The sequence below is a fragment of the Nicotiana tabacum genome, chromosome 22 (assembly GCF_000715075.1).
Source record: "Nicotiana tabacum cultivar K326 chromosome 22, ASM71507v2, whole genome shotgun sequence".
In the NCBI taxonomy this organism is placed as follows: domain Eukaryota; kingdom Viridiplantae; phylum Streptophyta; class Magnoliopsida; order Solanales; family Solanaceae; genus Nicotiana; species Nicotiana tabacum.
This window is the reverse complement of record NC_134101.1, coordinates 6,522,580-6,536,240: the sequence shown is the minus strand read 5'-3', so window position 1 is coordinate 6,536,240 and position 13,661 is coordinate 6,522,580. Positions and strand designations below refer to the sequence as shown.

The 13,661-nt window shown below is 35.4% G+C and overlaps 1 pseudogene; it reads right to left on the bottom strand.

Moving 5' to 3' along the window:
* Positions 1 to 6,057: 6,057 nt before the first annotated feature.
* Positions 6,058 to 10,034, bottom strand: LOC107813576 (tropinone reductase homolog At5g06060-like; annotated as a pseudogene).
* Between the last annotated feature and the right edge of the window lie 3,627 nt (positions 10,035 to 13,661).

Sequence of the window (13,661 nt, the reverse complement as noted above, 5' to 3'; positions counted from 1 at the left end):
GAAAATCAAAAATCGACACTACAAACATAATACAATAAAAAAAATAAAAAATAAAAGAAAGCAGTAAAGCTGGGTTGTCTCCCAATAAGCGCTTGATTTAACATCGCGGCATGATGCGAATCACTTTCTTCTGCCTCCACTTTGAACTAATGAATTTGACCCCAAGTTTTGATTCTTCTCTATGATCATGCTCCTGGGGTGGTGGAACGAATCTGACTGGCCCAATAAAATAATTTAGTATTCTGCACTTCTTGGCTTTTAGATGAGATGTGTATTCCCGACTTTCTGGCAAGAAGAATTCCAGAATGTAGGCATCTTGTTCCTTATTCCTTGACTCCTCAAGTGGCTCGGATGGCTCTATTTCTATATCATCATCCAAACACAATGTGGAAAAATGCTTGGAGTGTGGACCAATGCGCTCAACTACATGAACATTGGGACTGTCTACATCCTCAACACAAATGACACTAGAGTCAACTAAATATGTATCATCAATGTCCTTGGTTGACTCTATTATCTCTTCTACAACATCGACATCCTCAAATTCTAGTTGATTGGTTTGGTCATATTCTACTCTCAACTCCTCCATTATAATGAAAATTTCTACAGCCCATTCATGCTCGTCTTGGCTACTATCCACAATGTAAACTTGTTGTGCTTTACACGATTCAATTAGTTTATTTGCTTGACCCTTTAAGTTGTGAATAGTTTCCTCTTGCATTTGTATCTGCAGTAGTTTCTTATCATATTGTTCCATGAAACACTTTAACATATCTTTAATCTCCTTCAGGTCAGCTTCCCTGGGTTCTTTGTTCCTATTAATGTAACGACCCGGTCGGTCGTTCCGAGAGTTGTAGCCTCGTTTTCCCCATTTCTGCTTATTTATGTGTTGTTCAGCTGTGTTGAGTTGTATCAAGTTGGTAGGTTTGGGTTCGGAGTAGTTTTGGAGTGAAATGAGACACTTAATCTCTTAGTTACAAAGCTAAGTTAGAAAAGTCAACCGGAAGTTGACTTATGAGTAAACGAATTCGAACTTAGATTTTTATGATTCGGTTAGCTTCGTTGGGTAATTTTAGACTTAGGAGTGTGTCCGAAATATAATTTGGAGGTCCGTGGTAGAATTAGACTTGAATTGGCGAAAGTTAGAAATTTGGCAATTATGGTCAGCAGTGAAAAATTAGGTATCGGGGTTGGAATGGAATTTCGGAAGTTGGAATAGGTTCATAGTGTCATTTGGACGTGTGTGCAAAAATTGAGGTTATTCAGAAGTGGTTTGATAGGTTTCGGCGTGGAAATTTAGAAGTTCTTAGGCCTGAATATGAGGTTGATTCAGTGTTTTGGTATTGTTTTGGGTGTTCTGAAGGTTCGACTAAGTTCGGGTAGTGATATATGACTTGTGGGAATTATTGGTTGAGGTCCCGAGGGGCTCGGGTGAGTTTCGGATAGGTTTGGGCTGCCTTGTGCTCGTTTTTCTTATGTTTCGACGTCGTTTCTTCCGGCATAAATGGTCCACATTAAGCAAATGAGCTCCGATTTCTGTTTTGATTGAAGCATTAGATCCGATTCGTAATTACGGAGCCATATCAAAAAGAATCGTCGAATGTGGGTATCGTATGAGGAATTTATGGTCATTTTACTAAAATATTGGGTTGCCAGATTTTTCAGAATACATACGAAATTGCCACTGAATTCGTAATTAAAAATCAGCACTATTTGCAAATATTGAAACCAACATATCTCATTCATTATAAGGTCAAATTGAGTGATTCAAAAATCTAACTTGACTAGAATTTCATAAGGAATCCATTGGAGGCATAAAAAGTGAGTTTTGGGATTATTTGGCATAAGAAACGAGGCAGAATAGTTGGCAGAAAAATATATAAAACGAGGATTTGTTCATTCGGTCATATTTTGAGTTGGGGAGCTCGGATTTGGGCGATTTTGGGGGCGATTTTTACCATAAGGATTTAGGTAATACTCAGTTTTGGTTATATTTTATGAATCTATCTTCGTTTTTGGGATTTGATTGATGATTTTAAAGTGAAATTGAGGGAGTTAGGGTTTGAGTTTTGGAGAGTTTAAGTGAGGATTTGAGGGACCAAACAGAGTCCGGTTTTGATGAATTTTATATGGTTAGACTCGGGAGAGGACGAGGTTTATTATTCTGCCATTTTTGACTGATTTCGAGACGTGGGCCTGGGGGTCGGGTTTTTGCCGATTTTGGGTTTTTGCCGATTTCGGATTTTTGGCATATTTATGTAGTTTTTATTGTGGAATTCGATTCTTTAGACTATGTTGATAGTAGTATTCTGATTTTTGGTTAGATTCGGAGCTTTTGGAGACCAAGTCCAGAGACGAGGGCATCCCGAAGTAGGATTTTACGCTGTTAAGGTAAGTAACAGTTTTAACTCTGGCTTTGAGGGTATAAACCTAGAGAATTTGATATTTTGTGACTGTTTTGAGGTGATACCCACGCTAGGTGACGGACGTGTGGGTGTATACCTCTAGGGATTGAGACTTGGTCCGTCCCGTGAGGCCTCATGACCATCATCTGTGTTTACGTAGTTACTTGTTGTTGAACTTGTCTGCCTTCATGTTAGAGATCATGCTTAGGCTTTATTCATGCTCACATTATTTGTACTCAGTCATAAAAATTATTGTACATGTTTATCTCAGTCTCTATTATTTGCTAATATGCTGTGATACTTGATGTGGGTTGTGTTCCCTTATTTGTTGATGTTGGTGAGGTTAGTGAGGTACATGATTGAGTGAGGCTGAGGGCCTGGTTGTGGGTATATTAATACCATAGCGCGTGAGTTGTCCGCGTAGCACGTGAATTGACCGTACGGGTCCAGGTATTGATACCATAGTGCGTGAGTTGTCCGTGTAGCACGTGAGTTAACCATGCGGATCCAGGTATTGATATGATGGCACGTGAGTTGTCCGTGCTTAGCGCTTGGGCTTTAGGAGCCCCTCCGGAGTCTGTACACACCCCCAGTGAGCGCAGAGTGTTGAGCGTTGAGTGCTGAGTATGAGTGTTGAGTGATGGAGTGACATTGCTGTGAGGTTGCATTTACTTTTGTTGTTGCTGCATTTACCTGTTAATTTTCCTTATAGTCTTACTGATTTATGAAATTACCTGTCTACTCCTGTTTGTACTTAATTTTGGAAATAATAATTGGATTATTCTGCTTAGCTCGTCACTACTGCTCAGTTCCTTAGTTATTTCTGTTACTACTGAGTCGGTTATACTCATACTACACCCTGCACTTTATGTACAGATCCAGGTGAGTTAGAAGGCGGTGATCGTTGAGTTCAGACCGGCTATCTTTGGAGACTGCAAGGTGGCTTTTAGCGTCCGCAGGACCTTGTTACTCCTCTTGTCATTTTTTTTTTGGACAGTTAGACAGTTTATATATCTTAGTTCATAGTTTTAGATGCTCATGACTTAGTGACACCCCGATGTTTGGGGCTCGTTTCCGTATTTTCTATATTATATTTAGAGTTGATTTAGTTTATGAGAAATTCAAATGTTGGTATTGTTTTACTAAATTCTTATAATCGATTTAGTAGTAATATTTTGGGAAATAGGCTTGCCTTGTAACACGATAGGCTCCATCACGACTATGGTTAGATTTTGGGTCGTGGCAATTAACTTTTCCAGAAAAAGTAGAACCATCATAGTAAGGGGTTGGGGGAGGATAAGACATATAATCACAACCATGAAAGTGACCATCTTGACCACCACACATATCACACACATTTCACACATAAGATTGAGTTGGTGCACATAACTCGCTCTCGGAAATATTTTGACAATTTTGCAATGGGTGGTTTCCTCCACAATATACATAAGGAGGATCAAAAATAGAATTACCAACATCAAAACTTTCATAATTCCAAGATGCCATGTCTCTCAGATCAAAAATAATTTTTTTTTAAAAAAAATAATCAAATACAAGAAAACAAAAATAAAAGTTCAAACTTACAACCTAGAAATATGTACACCTCTAGCTACACCGTTAATTCCCCGGCAACGGCGCCAAAATTTGATCACGCCCAACTATGCCTTAAAAAAAGGGCTAAGCGGTCGCTGCAAATATAATCCGGTTTACAAGTCCGGAGTCGAATCCCACAGAGAACTAAGGCTTAGCTACAGTTGTTGACTACCACTAAGAAGATAATCTCGAACAATTTCTAAGTTATAAATATTAAGATTCTTATATCTAATTAACTAAATAATTAAAGTAGTAGATTAACAACTAAAGATACTACGGGTTGGAGAAACGATTAAGGAGGTCTCGAGATATGATTTCCCCAATTGTCGGAATCCTTCCCTCTACGTCTTCTATAATTCTGCCTAAGTATTCTCTACCGATAATGAGTGCTCTGAGTGTCGTAATTCTCTCCCGAGTAACTACCACAATTTACTAGACATATTCTTCCAAACTACGCTAGCTAGCACTAAGTTACGGCTCACTCGGATCGCACCAAGGTTTCGTTATTCCTAATCCCACCTTTAAACCCTCCGTATTGATCCCTCATATACGTTAGGAGTGATGTTGTTCAACAACTACCTAAATATGCACTTTCTTCCGAGTAATACATACTAAATAGGCACAGTCAATTGAGAGCTCTTCAACCAACCACAAAAAATACGTAGTTGAACAAGTAGAAAAATCCAACGGCTCAATTATATAAAAACATAACAAGAATTTATCCTACAAAAGGTTCCATCAAAACCCTAAATAACAAATTAGCTATTCATAATAGTATGCAAAATTACAATACTAGAATTCATAACTAATAATGAAAATAGGAAGAAGGAAGTGAAAAACTCGTAGAAGAATTCTCCGCCTTGCTCCTAATATGTTCTTGCCTCCTTAGGTCCAAAGTGTGTCAAAAGTCCTCAAAATACCATTTTTCCATGTATATATACCAAGTAGGGTCGGGTTCAAACAATTATACCTTCTCCTACGTGAAAAAGGACACTTTTTCCGGACAGGACGTGCGCGGCCGCGCACCTGGAAGTGTGCCCGTGCACTTAGCCGCGCACTTTTCACACTTTCTGCCCCATACGCGCGGTTAGTGCGCGGCCGCGCACTTGCCGCGCACTTTTCACTCTGTTCTGTTGGGAATTTGAAACAACGTAAAACATGAAAGTTGTAACCCTTTAAATTAACTTTCTAAAAATATATTGTGGAGACTGAACGGAGTTCTGAGCGAAAAGTTATGTGTATGTTACTAGACAATGCACAATATGCCTGTTTGATTCTTCGTTTCGTTGCCTTATCATCCGTTGATCCTCGAATACGATACCGGCTTAATTCCTTGGGCTTTTACTCAGACATCAAAGCTCCAAATCACTTGAATTCATTCCATAACATTTACATAGTTCGGAATCACCCCTACAAGGCATAAAATACACAATTAGTGCAAAACACTAGCGATTAAAGCTCAAACTCAATTAAAGTGCAGTAAATTAGAGTGTAATAAGGGAATAAAATACGTAATTGTAGTCTATCATCACAAATAATAGCCACTCTTAATATTGTGGAGGAATCCTACTTTGGATATAATTAAAAATATATAGTGGGGATCCCATGATAGATTAGTTAATTAGTTTTTCCTTGATTTCCGCCGAGATTCTCTTCCCTAATGCGGCTACAACGGCTCTTTGTTTCTTGGCTCGATCTCGATCTTGGTTGGTCTCGGTATTGGTCGGTCACTGAGTCTCGAGCTCGATATTGACTCGATCTCTGGATCTGGATCTTGGTCGATCTCGAGCTCGATCGGTCTCTGATCTCGATCTTGGTCGGTCTCTGGATCCCGGGGTCGACTTTGACTTGATCTCGGTACTGATCGGTCTCTGGGTATCGAGCCTGACCTTCCAACTTCACATCACAGCTCGATGTTTATAATGACGAACCTCGGTCCATTATGCTCCAATCTTGATTAGTCGTACGAAGGGCAAATTCGATTTTAACCGTATACAATTCTGAACCATGATATGGGGTTCCAGCGGATGTAATGTTATTGTATAATGAAAGAAAGAACTAAGCAAGATGGATTCTATGAAAATTGACATGTAAAAGATATAATGCGTGTTCTGAAGTTATTATATCTTCAGTACAATATCGCTCGTCTAACACACCAGAAACACTTAAGATGAGCAAATGCTGCATCAAATCTAACATGTTGATATGATCAAGACTTTTTATTTGTGATAGTTTCAACTTTCAACTGGATCATCACACTTGAAAAAACACTGAAAAAGAGAAAATACCATTTCAAACATAGAACTCTTGATAATCTGTCTATTGGAACCCATAAACAGTGAATCCTCCGTCTACGGCTATAACCTGGCCAGTGACGTAGGAAGCGCCAGGAAGACAAAGATAAGCTACGACGGATGAAACTTCTTCAACTTCTCCTGGACGCCGAAGAGGAGTTCTTGCTATTAACTCATCCAAAAATGCTTTATCCTTGAGCACCTGTGATGAATATAAAGCCATCAAATTCATCATTGATTTAATAGTATACTCTAGTGATAAGTTAGATAGTAGTAACAATTTTTTAATGACAAAGTATTTGCAATCTTCTCGGAATTTTGACATGCACCAAACCCAACTTAGAGGAATTGTTAAATGACTATAAGTTAAGTGTCAATAGCAACTCCCTGCTTGGATGTGGAGTATGACTTTCTGTTAGCATCAAAGTATGTTTTACTCAGGCAGATATTGATTTTAATGGATGTACATGTATTTACTTAGTTCGGACTGAATGCAATGAGTGTTGATATATGATTAATATGGTATCAGAGCAGGCAGAAGCCTGAGTTGGAGTCAGAATTAAGTCCACGTGCTTGACTCATCAAAAAAGAATTAAGCCTGCACGTGAGGGGTGTGTTGAAGACATAGTTAAGTAAATAGAAGTATGCTCTCTCTAACAGCTTAAACTTTTAAATGAGATGGTCATATATTTCAACAATGAATTCCTTGAACCCGCATAATAGGAGGAGAATATTACATCTTTCACGAGTGGTGTCTTTGTGTACCATGGCGCAACGGCATTAACCCGAATACCATCTTTTCCCCATTCACAAGCCAAATTTCGTGTAAGCTGAATCATCCCAGCTGCCATCATCAGTCAAATAGTAGTAAGAAGAAAGAGCTATTCTTTTAGCACATTATTTCCCGTTATTCGATTATGAAACAAAGATGGTATGAATACAGGGTAAAAGCATGCATGCATAAGAAGAAAGAGCTAATCCTTTGGCACATTATTTCCCATTGTTCAATGATTCAAAGGAAGATGGTACAAATACAGAGTAAAAACTTACTCGCACCATGTGTTTATACCAAATTCAAGACTGTCTTTCCCTATATAGAAGGATGAGTATAGTACCTTTTGTTGCTCCATAAATAGAGGTGCCGGACACGTGGACAAGACCAGCAACAGAGGACGTGAAAACAATACTTCCAGCTCCAGATGATTTCAGGAGAGGATGAGCAAGTTGAGAGAGATGGAATGAAGATTCTAAATTGGTAGCCATCATATGGGAATAGTCTTCTGCTGTATATTCGATAGAGGGCTTCCAAATGTTTGTTCCAACATTGTTTATCTACAGTAAAAGATATGGTAACAACTTAGTCAAAACTAAATAGTTCTATATTGTCTGAAAATTAAATGTTTTTTTCGTAACCAGCATATCTAAGGCAACGTAAGAATTCCACCGTTTGATCTCTTAATTTCGTTCTTCTCCAAGAAACTAAAGCAGCTCTTTCAATTTCCCCTTAATCCTCCAACATACTCAACAATCAGGAGTCGTCTGCCCTACTAGAATAGCAACTCGATCGGATTGGTCTTTTTGTCGATATCGAATCTTTCTATGAAGACAACAATTAATACGTCTCAATCCAAGTAAGTTAGACCGATCAGCATAATGGATCAGGGGCTGATCCAGGATTTGAACAGTTGGATCGAAATTCTACCACATTCCATGTGATTTACTAGGTCTAGAATCTACTATTTATAATTTATTTAGTGGAGTTTTTAGTGCCGAGGGTCTATTGAAACAACCTCTCTATCCTCACAAGGTAGGGGTAAGATATGCGTACACACTACCCTCCCCAAACCCCACAGTGTGAGATAATACTCGGTATGTTGTTGTTGGTGGTGGATTTTTTAAAACATATATAGGTCTAAGCCAAAGCTACGAGGCTCAAATGGATCCATAGCTTATTCACTAGATCCGCCCTTGATATGAATCCTCACCAACAGGTGCAGATCTTCGGCATCGGATTCATCCAAGCCTAATATTCTCGACATGTGTATAAATTTATAAAACCACTAAAAATTTCAACAAATACTAGATCTGAGTATCATAATTTTAAAAGTATAATAAGTTAAACTTAAAAGGCTGAACCTATCAGTTAAAATCCTGAATTGGCTTCTGCTCGCTTACTATGTCAACCTTAGCCTATAGATTGTAAAAATACATGCGTTTGTGTGTGTGGGGGAAAGATCTAACCAACAACTAGTAATAAGAAGATGGAATCATATATAGTCTTACAAGAATGTTGAGTTTTCCATCGAATGCAGAGGAAACTTTATTCATGAGCTCAACTCTTTGCTCTCTACAAGTTACATCACAAGCTGAACCTTTGACTTGAATTCCTCTGTCTGCCCAATCTTGCATTGGTTCATTTAGCTTGATTCTGTCTTCGAACATGTATACACTTTAGCACCAAGTCCAGCTAGCTCCTCAACAACTGCATGTCTATAAAAAAGATTTACAGTAAGTTATATGAACTGACAGTATAATAAATTTTTACGACAGAAAATTAAAATCTTTACCCAATTCCAGAAGTGCCGCCAGTGACAAGAGCGGCCAAACCATTAAGTGACCATCTGGAGCTTTTTGCAAACGCTGCTACCTTCGCCATTGAGCTCTTTCTTAGCTTTAGTTCGGCTGTTCCATTTATGAAGTCTTATTTGAATGAATATGACGTTTAAAAAGAAAGAAAGATTTTTAAAATTAGTGTTCTAAAACACGTTACACAAATTTATGTACTTTATCTTGTTTGCCACTAAATTTTAGTATAGTAGTACGAGAATCTTTTAAATTTTCAGAACTTTGCAAACTCCAAGAGGCAGATTTTGGAGTATTGCGTTAGGTGGACCAGCCGGCACCACAAAACGGACAACGTAATCCGCCCTGTCTTGTATTTCTTAAATTTTAGTTGTGATGGAATAAACGTGGCTTAAGTTTTCTAAAATGATAGCTAATGATAATTATTCTGCTTATTCTTTTTATGTTGTGTTATTATTGATGAAACTTCTCCTATTGTTTTACTGTTGTATTATTTAAACCTGAATAAAGGAAAGGGGACAATGCCCTTAAATGTTTGGGAAATCAATATTTTTAATCGCTTCAAAAAATAATAGTCAATAACAAATCTAATCTCTCTCTCTTTATATATATATATATATATATATATATATATATATATATATATGGTCTAAGCCAAAGCTACGAGGCTCAAATGGATCCATAGCTTATTCACTAGATCCGCCCTTGATATGAATCCTCACCAACAGGTGCAGATCTTCGGCATCGGATTCATCCAAGCCTAATATTCTCGACATGTGTATAAATTTATAAAACCACTAAAAATTTCAACAAATACTAGATCTGAGTATCATAATTTTAAAAGTATAATAAGTTAAACTTAAAAGGCTGAACCTATCAGTTAAAATCCTGAATTGGCTTCTGCTCGCTTACTATGTCAACCTTAGCCTATAGATTGTAAAAATACATGCGTTTGTGTGTGTGGGGGAAAGATCTAACCAACAACTAGTAATAAGAAGATGGAATCATATATAGTCTTACAAGAATGTTGAGTTTTCCATCGAATGCAGAGGAAACTTTATTCATGAGCTCAACTCTTTGCTCTCTACAAGTTACATCACAAGCTGAACCTTTGACTTGAATTCCTCTGTCTGCCCAATCTTGCATTGGTTCATTTAGCTTGATTCTGTCTTCGAACATGTATACACTTTAGCACCAAGTCCAGCTAGCTCCTCAACAACTGCATGTCTATAAAAAAGATTTACAGTAAGTTATATGAACTGACAGTATAATAAATTTTTACGACAGAAAATTAAAATCTTTACCCAATTCCAGAAGTGCCGCCAGTGACAAGAGCGGCCAAACCATTAAGTGACCATCTGGAGCTTTTTGCAAACGCTGCTACCTTCGCCATTGAGCTCTTTCTTAGCTTTAGTTCGGCTGTTCCATTTATGAAGTCTTATTTGAATGAATATGACGTTTAAAAAGAAAGAAAGATTTTTAAAATTAGTGTTCTAAAACACGTTACACAAATTTATGTACTTTATCTTGTTTGCCACTAAATTTTAGTATAGTAGTACGAGAATCTTTTAAATTTTCAGAACTTTGCAAACTCCAAGAGGCAGATTTTGGAGTATTGCGTTAGGTGGACCAGCCGGCACCACAAAACGGACAACGTAATCCGCCCTGTCTTGTATTTCTTAAATTTTAGTTGTGATGGAATAAACGTGGCTTAAGTTTTCTAAAATGATAGCTAATGATAATTATTCTGCTTATTCTTTTTATGTTGTGTTATTATTGATGAAACTTCTCCTATTGTTTTACTGTTGTATTATTTAAACCTGAATAAAGGAAAGGGGACAATGCCCTTAAATGTTTGGGAAATCAATATTTTTAATCGCTTCAAAAAATAATAGTATATATATATATATATATATATATATATATATATATATATATATATATATATATATATATATATATATATATATATATATATATATATATATATATATATATATATATATATATATATATATATATATATATATATATATATATATATATATATAATCTCTCTCTCTCTATGTATATATATAGAGTTTATATTTGTGTATTATATACATTTAATATATATTTCAGCCGACCAATTTTATTTGTATTTTGATCAATGTTTTTATATTTGAAAAGTCTTGAATTTTAAACTAGAGATTGAGCTTGAATTTTAACTTTATGAATTTTGATTTTCAAATGATTACTTCAAGTCACTCATTTTAAAGCTAGAATTTTAATTTAACAAAAATATACTATTTGAGCAAAAGCAATTATGTTCTACCGAACCCAATACCTGAACTTCTACCTCCGCCCCTATTTTAAAATTCTCATTTATCTTTAATGGAATGCTCTTATAAACATAGAAATATGACATGTTCAAAACCATAAACAATGTTTCGCAAAATGAAGCGGAGGAAATATTTAAGAGATTGACACGACCAATTGATCATAACTTTTATTCGTGATGCTTTCAACTGGAAATAACACACTTGAGAAATTAAACACAGAACACGAGAAAATACAGCTTTATATTACAAAGGTACTAATTAAGGTAGAAACTCTGCCACCATTTATTTTCAAACAAGAACTAATTAATATTGTGGCCGTTGGAATTGGAACCCACTGACCGTGAAGCCTCCGTCAACAACTATAACCTGTCCAGTGATGTAGGAAGCAGCAGGAAGACGAAGATGAGCAACCAGAGATGAAACTTCTTCTCTGAAAATGTTTAAGAGGAGTTCTTGATATTAATCCATCTGAAAATGTTTTATCCTTGACCAACTGTTACTAGAGCCATCAAATTTATTATTAATGATTCAAAAGTACTGTAATGAGATTAAAGGACGAGTTATCATGTATTTTATTGTTTAACTTTTATACACCAACAATTAAAAATAATATTATGAGGTCATTTGAAGAGTAATTACGCATAAAAATTTGAATTAGTAACCTTCAAAATAAGTCAACTAACCTTCTACGACATATTAATTAGACAGATGGTGTAAAATAGGGGTATCGAATGAGCGGGTTGTGTTGATTTTGGGCCGGTCAAAATGGGTTGAATTTTATTTGAGCTGAGATGTGCTGAGTCAAGATGGTTAAAATTTAGGTCATAGCAAAATCCGCCCAACTCTTATCAAACTTTAATTAATGTATGTTGTTCTCTTATGAATTATTTAATTATCAAATAATTTTTTTTTCCTTTGCTATGATCATATATAACATATCAAGCAAAGAATTATTGTAAAGATATTTTAGAAAAGTTACTCATGGAACAATTTTGGCTAAAAATCAGCCAAAGTTTAGATGAGTTGAGATGGTTGCGTCGAAATGGGATGAGTTCAACAAATGTGCGGGTCAATGACAGGTCAATCTTGGATGAATTGGGTGGATTAAAAATGTTTGGGCTCAAATTGCCACCTCTAGTGTAAAAGTTTCATTTCATGGGTCAATGGATATAAGTTTAAAACTTTTTTGGGAGACTATATACAAGTTTTTTACACCGGTCATGCCAACCTACAACATGAAATTATCTATACTGATCTTAAAAGTTGATTTGACCGGCTTTAATTTTATGCTTACGAAAATATACTGTCAATTTTGTAAAGTAAAAATAAAGTAAATAACCTACATAATTGGTTTAAATTCATGAAAAATGTAAAATATTTTATACTGTCAATGTATATAAATTAAATTCATAATAACCGGATATAGAGTAAAAACAAAGAAAGTAAATTCCAGCCTACCCCTTAACCTTTAGTGTAAGGAAACAATACCCCCATCACCTTTTCAACCCCTAAATCAACCCACAAAATGAATTAACTGTCACCGGAATTTTCAAAAGGTCAAAAATATCCCTTGTTCAGTGGGAACACTTTTATGATTACAAAGTAATTTTTTCATTTAAAGAGAAGCATCTTAAATTGATTAACTAGCATCCCCTTGAGTAGTTTCATGTTTTGAACGTTGGAAGAACATGACAAAGATATGTAAATCAAAGTTTGTTGTAAGAGAGAATAATTTACAAACAAAGTTCCCTTTCAATTAAACATTTGATCTTTGAGAAGATGATATCGAGATGTATTCTGGCAATGTTGACAGAAAAGAAACAAAGGGGACATTCATTCAATACCCCTGGTTTTGTATTGACTATGACATTGACTTATAGTCTACTTGCTTAGTTATTAGCCTTTTTTTTATAGTCAAATACTTTGTAAAGTGTTTCAGTTGATCAATTATAGTGTGTTAATTCTTTTATGTATTCCCACCTCTGCTTCCCTCTTTTATGCTGTGTAATCATTAGTAAAATAGAGCTATTGATGTTGGAAACTTCTTTTTTTTTAATAAAAGAGAAATATATATATATATATATATATATATATATATATATATATATATATATATATATATATATATATATATATATATATATATATATATATATACACACACACACACTCGTGGCTTCAAACTTTACAAGGGGCCTTCATTTTTTTATATAAAAAAAATTATTTATTTATTTGAAGTCTATTTTTCTAGCGTTTCTTAGATACAAAGTTATTAATAATTTTTTTTATAATCAATAACTCCTAATAAGTCTTTCTTAATTGACAATATAACTAATCCATTTAACCTTTCTTGAGACATTGTTGATCTTAGGTAAGATTTTATTAATTTAATATTGAAAATTTCTTTCCGCTAAAGCGGCGGTAACAAGAGTCAAATAACATTATTATTATTATTATTATTATTA